We start from the raw sequence: 20,258 nt of genomic DNA, 5'->3' as shown, positions 1-20,258 counted from the left end.
CTTGCATGCCTTTGTCAGTGCCACCAGTTCTGCCACCTGAGCGGATTTAACTCCTTTCAAGGGTGATGCTTCCACAACTTCCGAGACTTTGCACACAGCATATGCAGCACTCAACACTCCTTCCTCTGTTCTCAAACAAGATCCATCCACAAACAACACATGATCACTTTCAGTCAGTGGCAGATCTCTTATGTCTGGCCTTGGTTTTGTGCAGTAATCAAGTACATCCAGGCAGTCATGATCAACATCATTTCTCACTCCCACACATTCAGCATCAGGCAACAGTGTCGCTGGATTCACATTCACACATCTTTCCAGACTTACATTGGTTGCACCAAGAATGACTTTCTCATATTTAGTCAGCCGACTATGAGACATGAACTGTGTCCGACTCCTTGTTAAAAGGATTGCCACATCATGAGGTACAAATACCCGTACAGGGTATCCCATTATGATTCCCTCACTTTGTTCCAGACTTTTGCAGGTAGCAGCTACTGCTTTTAGGCAACCTGGCAAACCCACAGCTACTGGGTCAAGAGTTGCTGAGAAATAGGCAATTGGCATTCTCAGACGTCCGTGTTTCTGGATTAACACTGAAAGTGCACATCCATTTCTCTCACTACAGTACAGCTCAAATTCCTTTTCATAATCAGGCATCCCTAGGGCAGGAGCTTCACAAAGTCTGTCTTTCAGCTCTCTGAATGCAGCCATTTCTTCTGGGTTTAGTTCTAATGGGTCTTTCACCTCACTTTTGGTCAATTTAATCAATGGTTTGGCAATCAGGGAAAAATTACTTATCCACTGACGACAGTAACCCACCATTCCCAGGAACATTCTCACCTCTCTTTGTGTCATTGGGGCTCTCATTCCCCTAATGATTTTGATTCTGTCAGTAGTCACTTTTCTCAGGCCTTTCTCAATATTGTGTCCCAGATACTGGACTGCTTTCTTACAGAACTGCAATTTGGCTGGTGACACCTTTAATCCTCCATCTGCCAAGTGATTCAGTAATGCAATGGTATCTACTTCACAAGCTTCTCGTGTTTTTGATGCCACAAGTAGGTCATCAATATATTGGACCAAAACTGAATTTTCAGACTTTCCAGAGATCTCTTTAGCAATTGATTAAATATTGAGGGGCTCTCTGTATACCCCTGTGGAATTCGGCACCATGCCAAAATCCGTTCTCCAAATCTAAAATAAAATATCGGCTGGCTGTCATGATGCAATGGGATTGAAAAGAAAGCATGACACAAATCAATTACCGTGTACCATTCTGCATCATGAGGAATCTGATACAAAATCACTGATGGATTTGGCACAATCGGACAACATGGCACAACAATCTTGTTAATCTTTCTCAAATCTTGTACTATTCTGAACTTTCCATTAGGTTTCTTCAGTCCCATTATCGGTGAATTACATGGGCTGCTCAATATTTCCCTTAACACCCCTTGCTGGATCATCTTCTCAATTAAGGGTGTTATTCCTTCAATTATTTCAGGTGTCAATCTGTATTGCGGTATATTTGGGTAAACCACTCCCTCTTTTACAGTAATCTTTACTGGATCTACATTTCTCATCAGACCCACATCTTCTCCAGTAAAATCCCAAACTGCTGCTTTCACTGTCTGTTTCAACTCGGAGGGTAATGCATCAGGATTAAATATTGCATATGTTCCCAAAGCCTCACATTCTCTATTATCCATGGTCATTCTGTATAACACATCCTCATCAGGTGTTTCAAAGGTTATACCATCTGGAGAACAGAAAATAGTGCAATTCATTTTGCACAGCAGATCCCTGCCTAACAGGTTCACTGGACTGGTGTCACACACCACGAATCGGTGCATGTCTGAAAATTTCCCTATTCTAACCTTTACTGGTTCAGTAAATAGTGTTTTGATCTGTGTGTTGGACACACCAACCACTTGGATCGCTTCGTCCGAGAGAGGAAGATTCTTTATATCAGCTGACCTGACAGTTGATCTCGTGGCCCCAGTATCAACTAGGAAAGTGATGCTTTCACCATTAATTTTCCCATCTACAAAAGGTCCTGCCTGGTCTATTTCCAGAGTTGCGCCAAGTACGCACTCCTCCTCCTCTCTTCGGCACCGTCAGAAGTCTCCCTAAGAGTCACTTCCCTCAATTTTCAGCCAGTACTGAGATACAGCGCTTGCGCGTTTTGGTTTGATTGCCTGCTCTTCATTGTAGAACCCCGATTCTTGGCTGTACTTCTGGGATCCTTTTCTCTGTGGCAAGGGTGGTTTTGGTACCTGATTCTGCTGCTTATCAGCCTTCTGCTGTTGCCGATGCTGACCACACCCCTCACTCTGCACCTGCAAATTCAATGATGAATTATCATCGTTAGTGGACGGTGGATTCTTACACTCGGATTTCCAGTGCCCCAATTTTCCACAGTTGTGGCAGGGGAACTTTTTCTTTGCTTCCTCTATATTCCCTTTTCCTTTTCCTGGACCAAACCTGGGTTTATTTCCTGGGTTATTTGCCTGTTCAACCAGCTGAGCTTCCTGTCTTTCTGCAACTTTCACCTGTGCCCACATTGCCTTTTCTTTCAGCTTTCTTTGCTTTGCCTCAATCTCATCACTGAAGTATATTGCATGTCTCAAAATCTCATCAATCTTCTTACTCTGCCAATCCACGGTATGCTGCCGTATCATTTCACTGATTTCAGGCCGCAAACCGTACACAAATCTATACACAAAATGACTCAGATCCTTGTCACCCAGATGTTCATCTCCACTGAACTGCTTAAAAGCTAGTATCAGTCTTTCATAGTAAGCATGGACTGATTCTTTCAATTCCTGATGTGTTCGGTCTATTTTAACCCAGTCTGTCTCCTTGGGGGGTACTTTATTTTTCAAGAAGGCCATAACCTGCTCGTACTTTTTCATTACCTCCGGGTCTGGAGCTCCTGTTTTTTGATCTCTCGGGTATTCCTTAGTGGGCCAGTCTATGACTATTTTACATTCTGCCCACAGGTCTGCTGGTACAATTATATCAAACAGACTATTCAGGTCAATCCACAGTACTTTTGACAGCTTTACAAATCTGTCGACTTGTCTGTACCACTCAACAGTCTTTTCCCTTAGTCGAGGGAAATCATTCGTAAATGATAAAATATCCTGTCTGGTCCATGGGACATGTACGTACCCACCTCCTGGAATCTCTCTCATGGGGTAAGCTGTCACTGCCTTCTCTTTTTCTGTCAGGGGAAATGCCGAGTAGGTTCTATCTGCCCCATCCTCTCGCTTTCGATACCATCTGTCTTTCCATCTTTCTACATCTCCCCATTTCTTCAACAAGGCAATCATTTCTTTAATCTGTCCTGTTCGGCCTGCATTGTTCAGATTCTCAATATCCTTGTCTGAAAAATCCACTTGGTATGTTTTCTGTAAAGCTTTCACCTTATCCATGTCAACTCCCACTTCACTGGCTATTCCTTTCAACCTGTCGTGTATGTTCTTTGCTCTCCATGTGATGCTTTTACACAAGAAGAGGATCTCCCCTTCCTGATAATTCTTCAGTGTTTCTGTAGGTATGGTTCCTACTATCAATTCTTCCATTTCCATACGCAGCCTAGCTACATCCATTCCCTGTGACTCTTTCTCCTTTTTCTGTAATGTTTTCAGCCAATCATTCAAATCTTCAGCAGTTATCACAGATTTTTCCGCACCCCCTGGTTCTGTCACCCTTTGCGGTTCCAAAATTGATCCTCTGTTCCCTTCCATACATCCAGAATTCAAACTTGAGTTAGTCTGCACACTCATTTCCCCTCCACATGCGGTATGTCTCCACTGATTTTCTTCTGTTCTCCACTGTGTTTCTCCCGCTCTCATTTCTGCCTGCTCCGGAGGTACAATCAACCTATTGCCCACATATGGCACCGTCAAACCATTTTCACCCATCCTCTGCTTGTCAAAAATCGGCATAACCGGGCCTATTGTCACAGGCACTGTAACAGCCTCAAGATTCTTAGTCAACTCCCTGATTTTCTCTGTTAGTTCAGATGTAGTTCTTGCTAGTTCTCTGGTCTTTTCATTTTCAAGTTCATTCTCTCTTTCTATCTCTCTTTCTCTCTCTCTCTCTCTCTCTCTCTCTCTCTCTCTCTCTCTCTCTCTCTCTCTCTCTCTCTCTCTCTCTTTCTCTCTATCTCTCTCTCTCTCTCTCTCTCTCTCTCTATCTCTCTCTCTCTCTCTATCTCTCTCTCTTTCTCTTTCCGCCAGAGAACAACCGCTTTTCAACTCAGGGGCTGTAGCCTCTGTCTTTATAATCCGCAGGGTGTTTCTCATTGGGGTAACTGCTGTTCCTACCTCTGGTTCTCTTCTATACGGGGGTGGTCTTTTGTAGAGCATGTCCTCTAAGACATCATCATCAGACTCATTTGCCCCATATCTTCTGGTCTCAACATTATGTTATTTTTCTGTACACTTTCTCCCTCCTGATTCTTCTGCCGTTCTTACAGGATATAATCCCTCGGTCATACTGGCATCTCGCCACCTTCTCATTCTGTCATGATGGGTTTCGCGATCATACTTTCGCCCAAACATGTATCTGTAGCTACCCCCACCCCTCTGCTTTTCTCGTTCATGCATTTCGTTTTCCCATTCAGTTAATGCCTCAAATTGCGTCGGCCTAGGCCGAGGCTCTAGGTTCATCATCTGCTGTCGTAAGTTCCTCAGTATGGCCAGATTAAATGAACCATGTTCTGGGAACGCTAACACTCCGTCATCTTTAGTGTATTTTACCCAGTTATCTAACCAAATACAGGTATGATACCCATACTTCGCAACCATGAAGGATGCCGGAGTTCTTATCGGGGGCAATAACTGTCCTTCCCTTGTCACTATGTCTTTATCCTTGTCAAACCAGGTTTTAACCTTACTAAGCAAGGATTTTTTCTTCTTTTCCTCAGCATGGTAATACATCTTTCTTATTTTCCACTAGCTGTTTACTCTTACTACAGCTGTACGATCTTTTGTCCAATTGCAGCGCGACTCACACCAACGCACCAATCCTGGAGCGTCTATGTCACTTACTCAGTCCGCGAATCCCAGCGCGACTCACACTAACGCACCAATCCTGGAGCGTCTACGTCACCCTGTATGTCTCCCAATCCTAGCGCGGCGTACACTGGCACACCAATCTCTGCGCTTCCTCTGTTCTAACCCACTGTCCAATCACAGCGCGGTCTCCCTGACGTCAGCAGCCGCTGCAGTCGCTTCTGCTCCTGTCTCCTGTCTCGTGTCTACCCCTCCTTTACAAAACTACTTGGTAGACTTTGTTTCAACTTCTACGAGTCTGTTAGTTACAACATACAAACATCTCCATTGTCTGCTTCGCTAGCCATAGAACAGCAAAAGACCTTTCCCACGAGAATTCTGCCTTTCCCGAGAACAGCGCTTACCTCTGCCCTACTACAGAATCGTTACTTCCGTTGATAAAGTAGCACATCCCTCTACTTTACCCTTCTAACAAGCATCAATTAACTGTTTCCCTCCGGAATGCTCCTAAGAGTTTCACAATTAACCAGAATGCCTTCTCATTCACGCACTTACACACCAGAAAATGTAGTACATTCACACAGAATTCTGTCTTTCCCGAGAACAGCGAACAGTCTGTCCTACTACAGAATTATATCATACGTTAACAAAGCAGCGCTTACCTCTGCCCTGTCCTTCTAACAAGCTCCGAGAATACCTATTACTTCTCCAGCGGTAAGCTTTAACGGAATACCTTAAGGATCCCTGGGACTTAAGACCAGAGTTTCACAGATAACCTTTGCTATCATATACACTTCTCTCACACAGAAATAAGTTTCTAATGGCAACACACGGCGATGCTACCTTGTCGAACCCAGACAATGCGACGCGCAACTTCAATTGTCACACGCTTTCCCCTGTCTGCATACAGGGCCAACAATCCCGCCTTTTTCCGAGAGCAGCACTCCCTCTGCTCTACTACGGAACTGTCACCGACTCCCTACGTCCCAGAAGCCGTTCACAATACATAGAACTCAACACGACTTTAACATATAATGTTAGTACAAATATCAATCAATAATCAACAAGCCTATATACACGCAATTTCGCCAGATCAAGACAATAGCTAACCATCATTCTGCTACCAAGAAACTGGTCCAGATCAGAGCTTCTGAATCCCCTCTACTTCCACGGACGGAATGATTTCACAATCACACACGCATACACACATCATACGCTGGTGGGGCCCATTACACCAACATTCACCCTAAATCACACTATCCGTGCCCTGTAAAGGAGAAACACCTTTCACATATGCTCTATCTAATCTGCCTGTACTTTGAGGTCAATGCGACCAGCTAGTTGCTTGTGGATCTAGCAAAATACATTTCAAAGAATACACAATAAAATCAATAGACATGACCAGAAATAATCACCCGAGACAGGAATTCAAACAGATTGTTCATTTATCTAAAATTTCAAGAAAAGCCAATTAAATGCAAATTTCATTTCTCTCATATTTACCTATTCTGTCTAAATGTCAGATCCTAAGTCAGAACCGGTCCTCTGTAGAAGAATTAGAGTCTTCTGTCGTTATGTAGAGTCATCGTCCTCTCCGTCAGCATAGGGACCTCGCATCATCTGCTCGGGAAGAAGTGGCGCTAGACCTCTCTAGTCTACTATTATTTATACTAAAATTTACATTCTATAAAGTAACATTTCTTTATTCAGAACGGATGAATGGCGGAAATAATGTCATCTTGGTACTTTTACGATATTCTACGGGTTGTCCCAAATAATAAATAGCAGAATTAAACGTCCATGACTAATTCGCTACTTTTACGGATGTCTCTACTAGGTGAATTTGTTTCAAAAATGGGTTCACATTGAGTTCGTATCAACTTTTCCGTCTTTCAGGGGCTTTTGGCAGATGTCCCAGACTTGTCATCATGCTTATGGCTTTTCAGCTCATCGGAGGTGCAAGGTCACAGGCAGAGCGAAGCCTTTCTGTAAATTTCCAGCAACTCCAATGCAGGCTGCGGGTGGTGGCCATTTTATGGCAGGCCACAATGGACAACTTTAAGCAAAATAGACATAAAACATAATTACTGCATAGAAATGATTATACAGTGTTATTCCCCTGCTAATACCCTTATGTGTGTGTATTTATCAAGCCATTTGCGACATCAAAAGCCATTAATGCATATTAATTATAAGCGCAAAACACCATAACATCACATAAGCAACATCGTTTTCTGTCAGTTTGCTCACCAACTTAGTTCACTTGTTATTTAGCCATGCAATAGCATTCCCACGTGTAATTCTCTTGTTAATAAGGTTGATTAGACAACATTCTACAAACTTTTAATCATTAATAATTAATCAGTAGTACTTTTAGTAAGAACATGCGAAAATGAAACAGGTATTCGGTTTTAGAGTAAAAACCCTGCTCCATCATATAGACAACCCAGAACAAGCGACTTAGGGTATTCCCAGGAATGGTGGGAATCAGAAATACCTGTTCGTAATTATTCTCGTATCAGTCCACAACAGAATAAACAGAGACACGGTAAAGTTTAAAGAGTTTATTTTATAAACCTTGTGTCCTAAGATGTAGTACTTTGGCTAACATAAGCAGACAAATGATTAAGATCAAAACCATCAGCATAGTTACAATACCATAGAAAATGAAAGGAGTAATCATACTAAAATGACAGTGGATCTCAGCCACCTTCCTTTTGCTAGCAAACTAATATTATTATTATTAGACTAGTAAAAGGTCTCTAGGTTTGAATGGGGAACCCCATACCGTAAAGATCAGCTCAGTGAGATCACATCACAGGATCAGCTAGGCTCTGCTCCTGGGAAAGCTCTTCTTCCGAATGTAATGAAAAACATGTAACACTGCAATATTTTATAGCACCCGACTTTCAGTTATTTGCAGCTGCGTGCGTGTTATGGCTAAATAGTGGGCCGATCAACCTGAACCCAACAACATGCACCGTCTAGCGACCCAGACTGTTTCTTTACACGATGTGCAGACCAAGGTCGCTGCTGTTTGGGATGTGAATAACAGACAGTTCTCATGTGAAGCAAAGTCGAGCAAGCATTTCTCAATTAATAACATGTAACTACAGTGTCGTGTGCAAAAGCAGCAAAAGCGGCAAGATGGCTTTCTAACATCTAACGCGGTTGTGCTAACTTAGCATTGTACGTATATAGATAGCGATCTTCACTACACCCTCCCTTGATCGGACCACTAACCAGTAGGGGCGCACTTGCAAGAACGCAGAGTTCAAGTTTGATAGAACGGAACCAAGGGCATGAACTGTAAGTCCATATAAGGTAAGTGAAAAAGTTTGAAGAGAAAAAACAACGAAAAAATAAAAAATAATGGAAAAAAAAACATTTAAAGCAGTGTTTCCCAAACTGGGGTCCGAGGACCCCCAGGGGTCCGTGGCACATTCCCAGGGGGTACGCAGGCAGCATTTTTAAAAGCACTGCAAAGTTCCTTGTAAAATTAGAAGTTTTTGAGCAACTATAAAAGTGTCAAGAAAATGCCAGTGATTAATGTACCTGCTGGAGAGAGATGAGAGTTTTGTCCAGTGGCAGCTTTGACTTATCTAATGTGACACAGAGGGTTAATATGCCTACAAGAACGTGTACCATGCATTTTAAAAAACAGTATTTTATGTGCATAGGTCAGTGGGTTACTGATTTTGTCACAGAGATTCTTTTGTCACCATGCAATTCATAAGGGACAATCGTAATCTAGCAGTGTCCTATAAACTGTCATCAAAGAGCTGCTTGCAAACTGCTTGGTAAAAGTTAGCTACATATGTTTATTCCCAGTCTATCATTATCCTGATGCTGCTATGTTCCTACTTCCTGCACATGAACAATTTTGTAATGCCGTTTTGTCACTTCTATGTGTGCTGCCTAATGCAGCACACATGAAAGTTACAAAACGTCATTTTTATTAAAGATTGTTAATGTGCAGGAAGGGCCACCTTCCTGAACATAAACAATCAAAGGTGATTTGCTTTTTCCGTTGGAAAAAGCACAAACTAGGAGAAATAAGGTATTTCTCCTCATTTCGCCAAGTTAAGACCAGGTTTTTCATGGTCTTAATTTTGGTGCTGTCTCCTGTTTAAGCTGACCTTGTAAATAGAGGGCAAAATCAATGGGTGTTGGAGTGAAACTCCCACTGCCCACCTTTTTCACGCTAAGCATTGCGTGAAAGGGGGCCTTATTTACGAGGCAGCGTTAAGCCACAATAAGTGGCTTAACGCTGCCTTGTAAATAAGGCAAAGCCTCTTTTGCCACAGGAACATCGCAAAAAGTGACGTTCCTATGGAGATAGGGACTTGTAAATTTGCCCCTAAAATCCTTAGTAATTTGAGTATTTGTTTTATGTGCAGACGTGTGTTTATTTTTTTTGAATTACTGTTTTAATGTTTGAAATTTAAATCCTACAAATTGCTTGGGGGTCCCCGGCTTCTATTTCTATTTATTTCTATTTCTATTTCTATTTAGGGAGTTTTGTAAAGCGCTTGGCGACGCACAGCGGCGTGTCCCCGCGCTAAGGAGCGGCTGCTAACTGGAACCTACAGAAGTGGAATACTTTACTGTTCGAATAGTGTAGTTTTGAGCTTGGCTCTAAAGATTAGTTCAGATGGTTCGAGACGCAATATTAAGGGTAATGTGTTCCATCTGACGGCTGCAAGGTACCTAAAGGATCTTCCGCCCATCCGTGCTCTGGACACCTTGGGGACAACAAGGCGTCCCGAGCCAGAAGATCTGAGGGAGCGGGACGGTTCATAAGGTGTCAGCAGTCCTTTCAAAGGGAGAGGAGACCTCCCGTTGATGATCCGATGGCACATGCAGAGTGCTTTGACATCAACCCTACTTCTGATCGGGAGCCAGTGCAAGGACCGAAGGGCCACCGAGGATGCGGCTCTTCTGGGTAGTCTAAGTACTAGCCTAGCAGCGGCATTCTGTAGGACCTGTAAACGGCTCAGATTCTTCTTCGGAGTCCCTAGATAGAGGAGGTTGCCATAGTCCATCTTTGAGGTGACTAGTGCATGCACAAGGGTTTGACGGGCCTTTACAGGTAAAAACTTCAATGCCTTCCTGAGACTTTTGAGGGTCCCAAAGCATGATCCGACCACCCGGTTGATCTGAGGGCCGAAGGTCAGGTCGGAGTCGAACCAAATGCCCAAGTTCTTTGCTTTCAGGCATGGGATAGGTGTTGAGCCAAGGCATGGAGGCCACCATGCCGACGTCCACGCCGATCGGTCTCCCCCTACGACAAGCACCTCGGTCTTATTTCCGTTAAGCTTAAGGCAGTTTGCGGACATCCAGGCAGCTAGGTCTTGCATACAGGCTCTGTAGATGTCCGCCGAAAGATCGGGTGCGCGCGACAGGGAGATCACCAACTGCGTGTCGTCGGCATAGGAAACCATTCGGAGGCCGTAGCTCTCTACCAAGGAGGCAGTCGGGGCTACGTAGAGATTAAAAAGTGTTGGGCTCAGGGACGAGCCCTGCGGCACCCCCTGGTCCAGAGCAATTCGCTCAGAGTAATAGTCACCCTGCCTCACTTGGAAGCCTCGGCCTGCGAGAAATGAATAAATCCATTTCAACGCTGCCCCTCTCACCCCACCTTTGCTCAGACACTGTAGCAAGATGGAATGTGCCAGTGCCAGTGGTGACTCAATGGGGTTCCTCAGGAGTCAAAAGTTTGGGAACCACTGATTTAAAGGATTAAAAAAAAAACATCATTGAAGGACGTATGACGAAATGAAAGTGCAAAAAAGTCAATCCATCAATGTATAAGCACAATAAGTTGCAACAGCTTCCAAGAGCAAAACATTGGAACGTTCTGCAAAATTATCTGCCATCCAGCTCAGCACGGGGAAGGAACATACATGCTCCTCGACCACCGGAGCCTCCAGCACCATTCGAGGACAACTGGTGTGCTCTTCAAGATAACTTCTCGCTAAGAATTCAGTTGCAGCCGTTCCGATGTCCCAATTCCCAAGGACTCCATGTGCTGCTCCACAGGCCATAATCCCGACGCCAGAACAGTTCAACTCATGAGCCACTAAGGGGCTCATCAGCCAATCATAATCCGGGGCAGGAGACACCGAGTTCGACAGACACAAATCCAGAGCCCATTGGAACGGACAATCTAGGCAATGAAAGACGGGCTGTACACAAGTAAAGTAGGGGAACCGGAAGGACAATCCATAGGCTATGCTTAAGGTCGCCAGTGGTAAAGTGCCATAGTATTCAAGCATCCGGTTAGGAAGATGTAACAGCCGGGACCTGCTGTCGTGAGACGCAAGTTGTGCATCCATAGCGTAGTGCGCAGATCAACAAAAGTACCCCAGCTACGAGGGCGAGAAGCAAAGGGAGACCTCCGAAGACGCTGGAAAAAATAGAATGAAAAAATGCCGGGATCACACCAAAAATAGTTTGAAAGGAGGTCACGAGGCCGGAGCCCACAATTTTAAAAAAAATGAGCCAGGCCACTTGTTGACGAGGCATTAAAGATAGTCTGAATCAGGGTCCCAAAATGAAGTGGGAGATCAGTATTCAAAAGCGCTTGCACCTCAGTGCGCATTTTTGCTACGTAAAGGACAAATGTTTCCCGGAATGAAGTCAACGCGACTTCTTTTTGAGACAATAGAGCCCTTATTCTGTTCATCTTATTGAACTCTGCTTTCAAGGTTGGAATGGAAGGCCAGATGGATACATCTAGCCATCCATGCGGGGGTGGGAAAAGGACGTTATTACAGCAAACCACTCTCTGTGAGACAGTCACTATGTAGGGAATTCCCACTAACATCCCACAGCAAGCTTCATTATTTAATAGCAAATAACTACCGTTAGCAAGCAGCGTAAAAGACGGTGTTATAACTGGCACAGGGATCCCTTTCAGGACGCAAGCTAAATTAGGAGCGTGCACATTACATGCACCATGCAATTGAATGTGTCTACACACAACAGAGTGATCCGGAGTGAAGTGCACTCTTCACCTTTTAAGTATACCTCTTTTCTGTCTCTCACACATCTATACGTGAATGGGAGTGACCAAACTTCGTGCAGGAAGCCAGAACCAAGTTGTTCATATCTGCCAAGGGCATAATGTTTCATGGACAAACTGAACTTAAACAGAGGGAACGGTAATGTGATCAAACCGTGGATAAGCCACACAGCGGAATTTAATTCAGCAACAAAGAAAGGTAAAGGTTCTAACTTTTCAATGTGTAGCAATGAATAAGTCGCATCTTTCTTGGACATGAACTGTTGTTTTGCGGTTAAATTAAAAGGAAGGAACAAAGATGAAGTATTCATGTAATCCCAAGGGACTTTCCCAGCCTTTAACGTCTGCAATGTCCATGCAAACTGCATAATAGAACACAATTGATTCTGACCATGATACAAAACAGACAAATCATCCTGCACAATGTCTACCACAGATGAAACAATATTGTCTAAGGTATAAATTCTGGAAGACAGGGTGTTAATGCTATTATCTATTACAGCCAATACCTTTTCCATATTGGCTTGATCAATAGCACGTAATCTGGATGCAGCCTCAATTTGTGATAACTTCCAAACTTCGTTGTAAACAGCATACACCCATCTTTTGGACCTGCCAACCGCAGGACCCTTAACAAAATCATTCAAATCTATTTTGTCATTTAATCGTGCTAAATGAAGTTTAACAGATGCTAAGGTGGAATGTTGCAGCCAAGATTGGCATAACTTCCCTACTGAGTAGGTAGATACAGTGTGAGAAGACTCAAAACGGGGGTCTTCACGAACTTGTGTATACCCCGGCGCCAAATCCAGAAACCGATGTTGACAGGAATCCGAACTCGTTTGCCACACCAACCACCCTTCCGTATTCAATTCAGAAATATTGAAGGATGTGTTGGAAATGTATGACTGCAACGTAGCAAGGGACAGATCCGTATGATTACCCCAATTTGGATAAGCACCCAGACCCGGAATGGAGGGAAAATGTAATTTTTTAAAGATAGCCAATCCAAAACAGGTGGTCTGAAAAATGGACGAATTTAAAAATAACATGTGATTCGGGATAAGACAGGCACGATGCAAAGCTTCTGTTCCCTGTACCTGCCACGGTTTAGAACCCCAAACCGATTTAAGATCGATAGTAGCTTTCCACAGATCATATCCTCCAATTGCCAACTCGTCCATGAAGGACTTGGAATACAACAATTTGGTGTGTGTCAGTCTAACTTTAGAAGCAGACTCAGGCGCAACCTTAAAATAAAAGGAGGCCTGATTCGACACACTGAAATCAGAAAAATATGTGAATTTGTCCACTAACGTGGTGGAGCTGCCCAGCGTAGGGGTGGGACAGTGTTCCCATTGTGTAAAATTTACACAATTTCTAAACGTATTTGCTTTGTGTAGGAAATGCGTGTCATAATGTTGATAACAGAATTGCTCATCATAATTAGCAGTATCTAAATACAAATCCTCAGCATCAAATGCAGCATAATATTTCAAATCAGAAAACAGTGCTTCTATGGCTTGAACATCCCAGTCATCCGAGTGGATGTTCTGCTTAACTACATCACCCATAGAAACACAAAATACATTTGACACATTGATTACTTCAATGGGGCCATGAATTTGACATTTTACAGCATCCCAAGCGATCCCATCACGTACGGGCCAGTCAGTAATGTTCACAAAAGTCTGGTCCCTTTTCATGATATGTGATGAGGAGTGGGGGGCCAAAGTTCCATCATTTAGTCGAATTGTAGATCTTTCTTTCAGGTAGTGTCCATTGATAAGTCTAAAAAATACTACCACAAAGCCAATGGACATAAACAAAAAAATACATATGAGCACCAGCCAAATGTAAGTCCAAGGGGGAATTAAAAAATGTCTTTTGAACCAGGCCACAAAAATCGAAACTTTGGACGGGGCAATGGAAGTCATTGAATTAGAGTAAAAAGAGTATCGTGACTGGGTAACTGTGGTGGATTGTAAAACAGGCAATGGAACATCCGCAGGATAAGCATACTCAACATCTTCAGGTAGACCACCAGGTGTCGGTGGCAATAAAGGACCAGTAACTGTATGCATCTCGACGGCAACATCAGGCACGGTGTTAGGATCTTGGGCCACAACAGAATTTCTCAGCATCGAAGGGCAAGAAACTGCCGGTGTCATACTAAGAAGAATCGGCCACTCGCTGTAGCTTGACATTGTCAATAGAGATGTACCTGTTATCCTTTGGACCAGGAAGTGGAGGTAAAATGACTGTACGTGTACCCTGTACTCCAAGCACCGGAACTGGTGCACGATAAGAGGGGCCGAACTCCTTCTTGTTCTCCACCTTCTCACGGACCAGATCACCAACTCGAGGTAGCCAGCCGACTACCGGAACCTGAAGCGCAGCATCAGATGAGGAGGGTACGTGTTCCTTCGCTAGACTGTCTCTGGCTTCTTGAAGATTCTGCAATACAGCACAGTGATCATCTACGTCAAAGGGTGTGGCCAATGCCGCCATGTCTAGACCATCAAGGTCCGAGACAAACATTCGTATGCCAAAGAGCATCATGTATGGGGTCCGCCCACCCAGAGACCTTCTAGGGATATTATTAAGTGCACATTGCACGTCATATAAGTGGGCTAGCCAGTTCCGGCCAGTACCTAAAACTCTGGCTGTCAAAGATTGCTTTAAGTCACGGTTCATTCGCTCCACTACACTATTACCCTCAGGTCGGTATGGAGACGAAAATTGGACTTGGACCCCCAAATTTCTCATGGCATCTTTGTACGCCTTAGAGGCGAACGCAGGGCCCTGATCAGAATGAAAGGTACCACATGCAAAACTTCCAACAAAGACACACAAATCCTTTATGACAGTACGGGTATCAGCACTCCTTTGTGGCCACACTCACAGAAAACCTGTGCACGAATCCACTACAACCAAGATGTATTTGTACGCAGTATCAGAGGTAAATGGACCGCAATGATCTAAATTAACACAACCCAGCGGATTATTAGATATGTACAACTGAGTCTGTGGTGGGCGCGCCGCAGTCAAATGTTTTATCTGCTGGCTTGTTTATATAACCCACACCACCAGTAACGTTGTTGTAACAGAGATACAGTAGCTGCAACGCCGGCATGCGCGGACGCCATGCCCTCGTGAGCTGCTAATATCAAAGATGGTCTGCAGTCCGCGTTGGGAATCAATCTGTCACCAACGTCATTAATCTTCACTAATGGGACGTTATCAGGACTTAAACGATAATGGTAACGAGAAGGGAAACCTCTTGGATATTTCGTTCCCTTCTCTGTAGCAGCAATAGCTGCCAAGATGTCATCATCGATCTTACTTTTGGATCTTGTAACTGCTGCTACTAAGTATGTTGCCACTGCTGTTTTTGCTGCCTCGTCAGCCAGACTGATGCCGACAGCATGGACACCAACTCGTTGGTGACCAAGAGTGTAAATAACATTCACGAGAGGCAGATGTTCTTTAAGTTCTGCCACTCGAACCCAAAGCGTTTTATGCTTAATCGTGCTACCTTTGGAATCATGGTAGTCATTCTGAGACCAAAAATGTAGATTGTCGTTGCATGATTGGACACAATAAAATGAGTCACTCACTATAAGGGTAGTGACTCGGGGATCAGCAAACTCCAGCGCTAGCACCAGAGCACGAAGCTCCGCCAACTGTGCGGTACAATCACCCAATGACTGCGTATGCACGACATCGGATTGGAAATCACGAAAGTACCGACCACAATTGCGCAGACCGCTGAATAGGCATGCACTGATCCAGTTGCCGGTTGCGCAGAGCCGTCAGTGTAAATGACACAATGGTAATCCTCGAGCGGGCGCAAAGACAGAGGAGCTGGATGAACGAATTCATACTGCAAAAACTCCTGAGTCTGAAGTGCCGCGTCAAAGATATATGTGACGTCAGGCGATGTCAAGGAAGTGGCCCATTGTATCTACCTTGGATGAAAAGCCTTAGAATTTGGTACACTTGCTTCTGTCACCGCCTCAAGGGCAGGATATGGTGTTACCACCAGCATGCGTTTTCCTTGCGATAGCGCTCGCTCTTTCAGAATCGCCATCTGTACTGCCGTCAGAACTTTCTCGACAGCGGAAAATCGCAATTCAACTGAAGTGTACACGTGAGATTTGTATGCAATGGGGACGGTGTCGCCCTCATTGAACGTCAAGTATGTGAAACCCACTGCGCCTGGCACAATTCTTATGACCAGGTTAGTGTGGTTATCACGCGTCAGTAAGTATTTTGAAGCAAGAAGATCAGCTTGCAATGATTGCAATATAGCTGAATGCTCTGGTAGCCAACATGATTTGGAAAAAGTAGGTTGTATCAAGGCATAAAGCGGCTTGATACGCTGGGCATAATTAGGAATGTACGTTCGACCGAAATTCAGAAAACCCAGCAGAGATTGCAATTTCTTCAGTGTCGTGGGAGCACATAGGCATGCTCATTTCTCTAGGAAGTGCGGAGCCAATCCTCGACCTTCATTGTTGAGTTCGTACCCCAAGAACAACACTGTATATTCCGCAATGTGAGACTTCGCAAAGTTGAATTTGTAACCGAAGTCTGCAAACAAAACAATAATGCGATCAACGCGACTGAGATGCGGTTCCAACTCGTCATCTGTGAGATAAATATCATCCACATACGAGTACGCATCAGGGTCTATGCTCTCTAACAGAGAGACAACGCGAGCGACGAAGACACCAGGGCTGTTTTTATAGCCCATCGGTAATCTTTTGAAATGTTTTTGTTTGCCACCCGAGGTAAATGCCGTCCACTCACTACTAAGAGAGGACAGGTTATGGCTGTAAAAGCCATTGGAAATGTCAAGTGTGGATTTAAACCGTTTTCTCATGAGACTATCGACGAGAGCCGAACTGTGGGTATTTTGTACTGCGCATGTCCGGCAATGAGAGTTTAAATGCCGGTAATCCAAAACTAAGCGGTACGACCCGTCAGGTTTCGTCACAGTGAATAAAGGATTATTCATTGGTGACAATTTCAATTACCCCTTGATATTCCAATTGTTCAAGGATAGCCGCGACGTGAGGTCTTGCTTCGCGACGCATGGGATATTGGGGTTGTGGCTGTGGCGTGGACCGCAACGGAATTTCATGGCTGGGGGACAATTTATCCCAGCCTACCTGATTACGATACAAAGCAGGTGCAAGCACCAGAGCCCACTCCTCGGCGAACTTTTTAGCTTGGTCCCTTGGTACCGTGTGCGCAAAGGACGGGAGGATTACCTCCTCCCCTCTAGGAGCATCTAAAACGAAAGCCGGGGGCCAATCTGCCTCTGCTAATAGAATATCATATGAAGTGGTCAGATGATCCCATAAAATCCCTTTAATCGTGCGTTGTATGTCACCTTCAATTAAAAGGACTATGTTATATAGTCTGCCAGGGGGAGCCACTCTAGTGTCAGCAGTTTCTACAGTTATGAACGTATCAGTTGCTGTCGCCACCAGATATGGATGCAGTGCTTGTCGCACTACTGTAACTTCCGCCGCGCTGTCGAGCAGCGTTAGTGCCCATGTCAGGTTCTGAAGCTGCGTCCGCACCATCTGTGGCATACCTCGTTGTTAGCGCAGCAACTTTCTTCTTCTGAAGCGGGGGTTGTTGAGGCGCAGACTCGTCCTGCTTGCCTTTGCCGTCAGTCTGGCGGGGTTGCTCACGACCTTGGGCACCCCTTCCTTTCCCACGGTCTCCGCCACCGGATTGTGAAGCCGATGTTTCCTGTGAAGAACGAGGAGAGCGTTGTTCAGAAACCTGAAATCTATCAGGTGACTTAATACGAGATCGATCGCGCAGATCATATGTGCGTTCACTGGACGACTGCACGGGCGATGCAGGACGAGACCCCTGTTTCTGTTGCTGCTTACCCTGTTTCATTGCTCCCCAACTTTGTTTAGGAAAAATTGGGCGTTCGTCTTTAGTCGATGAGCTCACCTTAGCTTACTGTACTATATCAGGAATAACGGGTGGTTTAACACCCAACGCACTACGGCCCACTTGCCTGTAGGCTTGCGCAATTATTTTTGCGAACTCCTTGGGCTTGTCGAGTTCATCCACGCTGTCCAACTTATTTAGTACTTGGAACTGCATGGCATCGCCTTTGAGGTTGCCCATTACCATGGAAGCCACCACATCGAACACTCCGATAAGTCTCATTCCCTATTCAACAGCAGCCTCCGCACCGTGATTCTCCCGAACACGTTTGATGACGGAGGGTAGTACAGACATAGACGGAGTGCCGAAGCACTTCGAGTAAGTCGCGGCAAAGACCTTGCCCCAGTTTGTGCAATCAGCCATATCTGGGACCAAGTCTTTCGGCAAACTAATGGTGGGTATCCTGTGTTTCTCCACAGGAGTCGTATGCGGAAAAACCGCCTCCAGTTGGTCAAATTTCTCAGCAAGCCAATAAGGAAAATCATCCCTATTCTGTGGGCGCTTGCCCATAACCGAATTAACCATAACAGGACTAATAACCACCACGTGGTGGTCTGTTGGTTGTCCGCAACAGCAGTTGTCCCCACCTGCACGTTGCGCGACACGTACTGCACTAAAGCCCTATGGACTGTAATCAGGGCTGTGTGTAGTACTCGCAACTCAGCCACCGCCACCGTGAGATAGCGGGGATGAGGCGTAAAGCCAGCCAGCACCGGCCATGTGGCCCCTGCAATGGACAACGGGCCCATTCTTGCCGGTGCAACCGCATGGGGAAGGGCGCCATTAAACCAAATGGTATGCTGCTAGGCAGAGATTGGAATTTCTTGTGTTCTATACGGGGTATAGACCGCAGGCAGCTGTGTGGGAGTAAAGGTATGAAACGAATCATCCTCATCCACTGCCGGAAAAGTCACCCATGAGTAAAACAACTCATACGGGTATGACGCATCAGCGCTCACCACAAAAATAACAGCCATCCCATCATCTGGCACCCCATACGTCGTCAAATGACGGCGTGGAGGTGCACGACTATGCGCGGCTATGTCTACCGCCATCAGGACACACTAAAGAATATCAACGATATCAACAGTAGCACTGGGGTTCAGTAAAAATAACCTTTTTAATGATCAAGCTTGAAGGAACCTATTAGTCGAAACACAGGTAGGTTAAACCATCACTCCCGTCAACCGGAAACCAGAGTGAGGGAGTTGTGGACTAATATAAGCACTTCTAAGGCATTTCAAATCAATAGACCAAACGTTAGGTGCGCCATGTTGCAGGGATTCTGCTTATGCACAGAACTATGCACAGGAAACCAGGACCTCAGTGAATTGCGGTGTACCAAAAACTCACCTCAGAACCCAGAACCCCTTATCCGACCAGCATCAGTGTCCCATTCGTTATCCGAGGTTTATCTCGGCGGTCCCAATGTATAGACAACCCAGAACAAGCGACTTAGGGTATTCTCAGGAATGGTGGGAATCAGAAATACTTGTTCGTAATTATTCTCGTATCAGTACACAACAGAATAAACAGAGACACGGTAAAGTTTAAAGAGTTTATTTTATAAACCTCGTGTCCTAAGATGCAGTACTTTGGCTAACATAAGCAGACAAATTATTAAGATCAAAACCATCAGCATAGTTACAATACCATAGAAAATGAAAGGAGTAATCATACTAAAATGACAGTGGATCTCAGCCACCTTCCTTTCGCTAGCAAACTAATATTATTATTATTAGACTAGTAAAAGGTCTCTAGGCTTGAATGGGGAACCCCATACCGTAAAGATCAGCTCAGTGAGATCACATCACAGGATCAGCTAGGCTCTGCTCCTGGGAAAGCTCTTCTTCCGAATGTAATGAAAAACATGTAACACTGCAATATTAAAAGCACCCGACTTTCAGGTATTTGCAGCTGCGTGCGTGTTATGGCTAAATAGTGGGCCGATCAACCTGAACCCAACAACATGCACCGTCTAGCGAACCAGACTGTTTCTTTACACGATGTGCAGACCAAGGTCGCTGCTCACTGTTTGGGATGTGAACAACAGACAGTTCTCATGTGAAGCAAAGTCGAGCAAGCATTTCTCAATTAATAACATGTAACTACAGTGTCGTGTGCAAAAGCAGCAAAAGCGGCAAGATGGCTTTCTAACATCTAACGCGGTTGTGCTAACTTAGCATTGTACGTATATAGATAGCGATCTTCACTACAACCCCAAA

The sequence above is a fragment of the Triturus cristatus genome, chromosome 3_2 (assembly GCF_964204655.1).
Source record: "Triturus cristatus chromosome 3_2, aTriCri1.1, whole genome shotgun sequence".
NCBI lineage: Eukaryota > Metazoa > Chordata > Amphibia > Caudata > Salamandridae > Triturus > Triturus cristatus.
This window is presented reverse-complemented; position numbering follows the sequence as displayed.